Source organism: Mus musculus, chromosome 3, assembly GCF_000001635.26.
Source record: "Mus musculus strain C57BL/6J chromosome 3, GRCm38.p6 C57BL/6J".
NCBI lineage: Eukaryota > Metazoa > Chordata > Mammalia > Rodentia > Muridae > Mus > Mus musculus.
The window spans coordinates 12,637,787-12,643,786 of NC_000069.6; positions in this window are offsets into that span (position 1 = coordinate 12,637,787).

Consider the following 6,000-nt stretch of genomic DNA (forward strand, 5'->3'; position numbering starts at 1 on the left):
CCTACTGTGATTTTTTTCTTATCCCTCCCAAATGGGATTGAGGCATCCTCACTTGAACCTTTCATCTTGTTAACCGTCTTGAGGTCTGCGAGTTGTATCCTGGGTATTCTGTAGTTTTTGCCTAATATCCACTTATTAGTGAGTATATGCCATGTGTGTCCTTTTGGTCTGAGTTAGCGCACTCAGGACTCTATTTTTTAGTTCTATCCATTTGTCTGCAGAACTCATGATGTTCTCATTCTCAATAGCTGAATAGTATTCCATATTGTAAATAGAACTATATTATCTGTATCCATTCTTCCATTGTGGGACATCTTGGTTATTTCTAGCTTCTAGATATCACATATCATACCACTATGAACATAGTGGAACATATGCCCCTATGGTATGGTGGTATATCTTTTGAGTATATGCCAAAAATTGGTATAGCTGGGCCATTAGGTAGATCTATTTTCATTTTTCTTAGGAATGTCCAGATTGATTTCCAGATTGGCTCTACCATTTTACAATTCCATCAGCAGTGGATGAGTATTCCTCATTGTAAACATCCTTGCTAACATCTGCTGTCACCTGAGTTTTGATTTTAGCCATTCTGATTGGTGTAAGGTAGAATCTTAGGGTTGTTTTGATTTTCATTTCCCTGATGACTAAGGACTTTGAACATTTCTTTAAGTGTTTCTCAGCAAAGTGAGATGCCTCTATTGTGAATTCTTTGTTTATATTTATATACCATTTTTGATTGGGTTGCTTGGTATTTTTTTTTGGAGGCTAGCTTCCTGAGTTCTTTATGTATTTTGGATATTAGCCCTCTATCAGATATGGGGTTATTGAAGATTTTTCCAAACTGTAGGTTGCTGATTTGTCCTTTGCAACTTTCTGTCCCAGTGGCCTGGCTGGCCATGCTTTGGCAGGCGATGTCGGACTTGTTTTTATCTCATGGAGACTGACTCAGAGCTCCAAAATCTCTCCACCCAGCCCACTAGGTTCCCACTGGCATGTCACCCCATGCTTCATATCCCCCATGGCCTTTGTGGTGCACCTCAGGCAAACCCACATTTTGCTGCTGTAGCTTTCTCTCTTGAGCCTGGATGAGCCACCGTGTGAAGGAAAATACAACACAAACTTATTTCAGAAACTACAGTAACTCAATCATTGAGAGCAGCAATTAAAATCCTAATCTTTTAAACCTTACTAAATCTAAATCTTCAGGTGACAAATCCTGATGGATCTGCCATTGAAACCTGGAGATACTTGTAGCTACATCTTGTCCTCACGCTATCCCCATCCAAAAGGACCTAACTCTCTCCTTCTTCCTCTCCTCTCTTCCTCTGTTCAACCTGGAAGTTCCATCTACTCGCCCAGTGATTGACTCCTTTATTCATTAGGGCATGGTTCACAAGAACTCACCTAAGTACATGACTCATTCCTCATTCACAACCCCTCCCAGGAGAGCAGAATTAACATCAAAATACAAGCAACCCCAGGGCTATCCACAGCATTAACTCCTAGGTGTAAGGTGTACATATAGATCCTTGGACCTTAAGTCTTTTCTAGATCAAAGGCAGTATGATTTCGTTTCTCTGTCTGCCATCATTTTTGTGTATTACTACTACCTATAACTCTTTAGCTGCTGGTGCTGGTAGCACAGCTATTGCTACACTTAACTATGCTTACAAGGATATTTTAGGTTCTGCTGCTTTTGCCACTGTTGACAGTCTACAGCTTCTATCACCATTTCCTGATCACATTTCTATTTAAACTTTCTCTATCAATGTCAATAATGAAAAGTTGGTGAGAAAAAAGTACCTCGAGAGAAACAGATTAGTGCTCAAACTTCAGAAAGACAAGACAGAAAGGGTAATCCATAAATGATTCAAATAGCTTGAATCTGTAGAGCTAAATGGCAAGGTTCTACTCAAAATACAACCTTTTATAGAAATGAATGGTCAGGCTGGCACTAGTTTTAGTTCTTCTGATGGAACACCAAAAGAAATATTCCCTCTGGCTTAGATAGGAATGTCTGTAACTAGATGTCACAAAACTTCAGGGAAAGTCTTTGAAACAGATATAGCTAGAACAACTTTCTGAAGCAGCAGTTGTGTTTCAGCACATGCGGTTGAAGTCCATCATCTTCAAGAATCTACCATCTACACACATCTGCCAGCACACCAAGAATGAGAATAATGCAGCAGAAAAAGAGGTTCCTGGTCCTAAAGTCCCCAGACCAACTGCCATACAACACCATGTAGACACTATCAATGAAGAGTCAATTATTTGTAGTCCCCACTATCTTGGCTAAATTGAAGCAAAGCTATAGAAAGTGAAGAGAAAATAAGCATTAAAATGATCACTCTCAATAAGTGTCTGTCTTACATTTGGGGCCATTTTACATTTTATAGTGCTCCACTCTTGGCCAAATAATTGCAGGAAAGCATAAATAATTTTGTCCATCTCAGTGGTAAGGGAATAGGAATGGCAAATCTATGGTCATTCTTATAATCCCCTAGAGAAGAAACGTCAATAATTTGCATTTCTAAATTAAGTAGCAAACCATCCTTCTAGAGTACCACAGAGTAAAGTTTCATCTATAAAAACCATAAATCATTTATAATATATGTGTTTCCTAAACTTTATCTATGCTCACATATACATGTTCATAATGCATACATATATATTTGCTTCACTTCACCATGGTTGTGGTTAATATTTAATTGGGTGGGCTAGAGAAGTGGCTTAATTGATACAGTACTTGTAGGAAAAGCAGAGGGATTTGATTTTATATCTCTAGTATGCAAACAAAAACTAAGCAAGGCAGTATACATTTTTTATCTCAAATTAAAGATGAAGAGACAGATAAATCCTTGGCCTGGCGAGCTTACCCGAACCAGTAAGCTTTGTGTTTAGTGAGAGAATCTGTCTCAAAAACTAAGAGTAATGGAGGAAGACATATAAAATTTACCTCTAGAATCCATTTCATTCACATCCATACATGCACACTGTATCAGTAATGTTTTATCTAGAATCAAAGAACTTATGGGTAGTCTCTATATAGTAAGGCAATTTGTTGATCACTTACAGTCTATAGTCCAACTCTCCAACAATGGTCAGCAGCAGCTGTGAGTGAGAGTCCAAGGATCTAGCAGTTGCTCAGTCCCACAAGGCACATAGGCAATGAAGAGCCAATTTTCCTTCTTCCAATGTCCTTATATATGTTTCCAGTAGAAGGTGTGGCCCAGATTAAAGGTGCGTACCAGCAAACTGGATCTGGGACTTGCTTTGTCCCAGGCTGACTTTAACTTAGAAATCTATTTGTCTCAGTCTCCTGAGTTTAAAGATGTGTACTCCTTTGCCTGGGCCTAAGCTTTTTATGGCCACTATGCTTCCAGATCTCCATGCCGAGATCCAGGTCAGAAACATGTGTCTTCTAGCCTCAAAATCTGGTTCACTGGCAAGCCTTCTATTTCTGGACTGTGGTTCACTCCAAATATAGTCAAAATGACAATCAGGAATATCCACTACACACACACACACACACACACACACACACATATATATATATATACATATATATATATATATATCTCACACATACACACAAATGCCCCCATAGTATTTTCTTGTTAATATTTTTTTCTGTTAATTTTTTTTTAAGCTAGATCTCTACCCTTAAGGCAAAAGAAGTACAATTAGTTTCAGCACTTTAAAATGTTACTTTAAAATATTATTGCAGATTAGAACATTGCATACTTATAGCTACATGTATTTTCCAAAGTATGTTTTTAAAAATGATTTTGAGATAGTTATAGTTAAATATCATAACATTCTCCCTTATAAAACTGGTTGTTTAAACATAGAGTTCCTAACTCAGTACCCTGGAGGAGGGATTTGAGCATCGCCTGAGTTTCTCATGGAATCCATCTCATAGACTTATATTTTGCTATTAGTACTAAGGACTGGCAACACAGGTTTTTTTTGTTGTTGTTGTTGTTGGAAACACTGACCCAGGAAACCATACAGGCTGTTTATATTTTTATATACTATAAAGTGAAGTCTATTTTGCCTTTTGGAAGAATTTAAAATGACAGGTTAAGACAATAGCCTCCTGCTAGAAGTAGTGGTTGAAACCAAAAAGCTGTATAATGCAGGAGGCTATTGTCTTAATCTGTCATTTTAAATTCTTCCAAAAGGCAAATGCTCACAAAATTTCATAAATGCCTTTCCTAAGTTGATGAATAAAAAGAACACAATCAAGACCACCAGGCAATCTACTCTATAAACACCAGAGTATAGAATCACCATTCTGCCATCAACAAATAGCAGACTTCGATTCAAGTAAGGCCTGATACTATTGCCACTTTAACTACTTTTAGTGTATTTATTAAGTAATGCAGTTTGTACTTTTTTATTTTGTAACAGTTCGTGATTTTTTTTTTGTACAACAATGTATTTGTACAATATAGTAGTTCTCAGGTGATGGAACGAATGAATAAAATGTATACTTAAAAAGAAAAGAAGTAAGGACTAATATGTAATTATGGTTGGGTAGCCCAGAGCTTAATAGTCTTCTCTAAGATCCCAAAATGACCCACTTGAGGTAATTTAGAATATACTGCCTAGAGACATTAATTTAGAAACTGACTTCATTTTCTATGTAAAAATGTAGAGAATAGGTAATTGTATTTCATGAACTTTTTTTTTTTTTTTTTTTTTGCCAAAGACATAAATAGCTCAAGGATAACATTTCTTGGGCTATTCTCGGCTTTTGAATTATTGGAAAATTATGTAATATTGCAGATTGCAACTTGAACTGCTTGCCACAGATCTTCAAAAGCAATATGTTTGTTTTTGTTCAGTTGACAGTTGGATGAATAAGAAACATAAAATGCAATTATAGTCTCCAATTTCTGAGGAGTTGCTCAGTGACACATTGTGTACCAGACTAGGTTAAGTAGAAAAAGCCATATGCACATATATGCTTGGCCCATGGGGTGGCAATATTAGAAGATGTATCCCTGTTGAAGTAGGTGTGGTATTGTTGGAGTAGGTGTATCACTGTCAGTGTAGGCTTTAAGACCCTTATCCTAGCTGCTGGAAGCCAGTATTCTGCTAACAGTCTCCAGATGAAGACATAGAACTCTCAGCTCCTCCTTCACCTTGCCTGGCTGAATGTAGGCAGATGGGATATTCCCACCTTGATGATAATGGACTACTCTTCTGAACCTGTAAGCCAGCCCCAATTAAATGTTGTCCATTATAAAACTTGGTTTGGTCATAGTGTCTGCTCACAGCAGTAAAACCCTAACTAAGACATCATGTACATTTCAAATTCTAACATCTAGCTGAGCTAAGGCTAGAGATAGTGTAGTATTTGTGGGCTACTGCTAAGGCCATGGTGACAGGATAGTATGCTGTGAGCTTACTGGAGTAAAGATTAAGGTAAATTATTTATATCTTTTTAGAAATTAATTTTTACTATTTCTGTGTACACTATGATCATACTCTTATATATCCCTGCAGATTTACTGTACCCCAAGGTGATTCTTTTCCTGCATATAGATCCAAACGTTCTTTTCTTTGAAGATTTGCCTTAGAAACTTTGCAATTTCAAATTCTAACTCTGCATCTTCAAAATATAAATCTCCCAGCCTTGTGCCAAAACTGCAATCCCAAAATGTCTTTTTCTAGGACACAGAGGTCATCTTGTTGAAACACAGTCATCTGTAGAGACTGTATTACAACTCCCCAGTCTATGTAAAATGTTAGGGACAATTAGTAAATCCTCATTGTCTTCTTACACTGTGTATACTCATTCGCATTTTTCTCCAGTAATTTTCCATTACCTTGACCTAAGGCTGAAAACCTTCTATCATTTTGTTGCAATGGAATTAAATTCTGTCTTTGTACTCTCTTGCAAGCATCTTAAATAAAATCTCCCTTGTGTGTTTAGTTTCTTTAGTGCAATTTTTCTTTAGCAACTGAAGAATTTATACCATATAAACT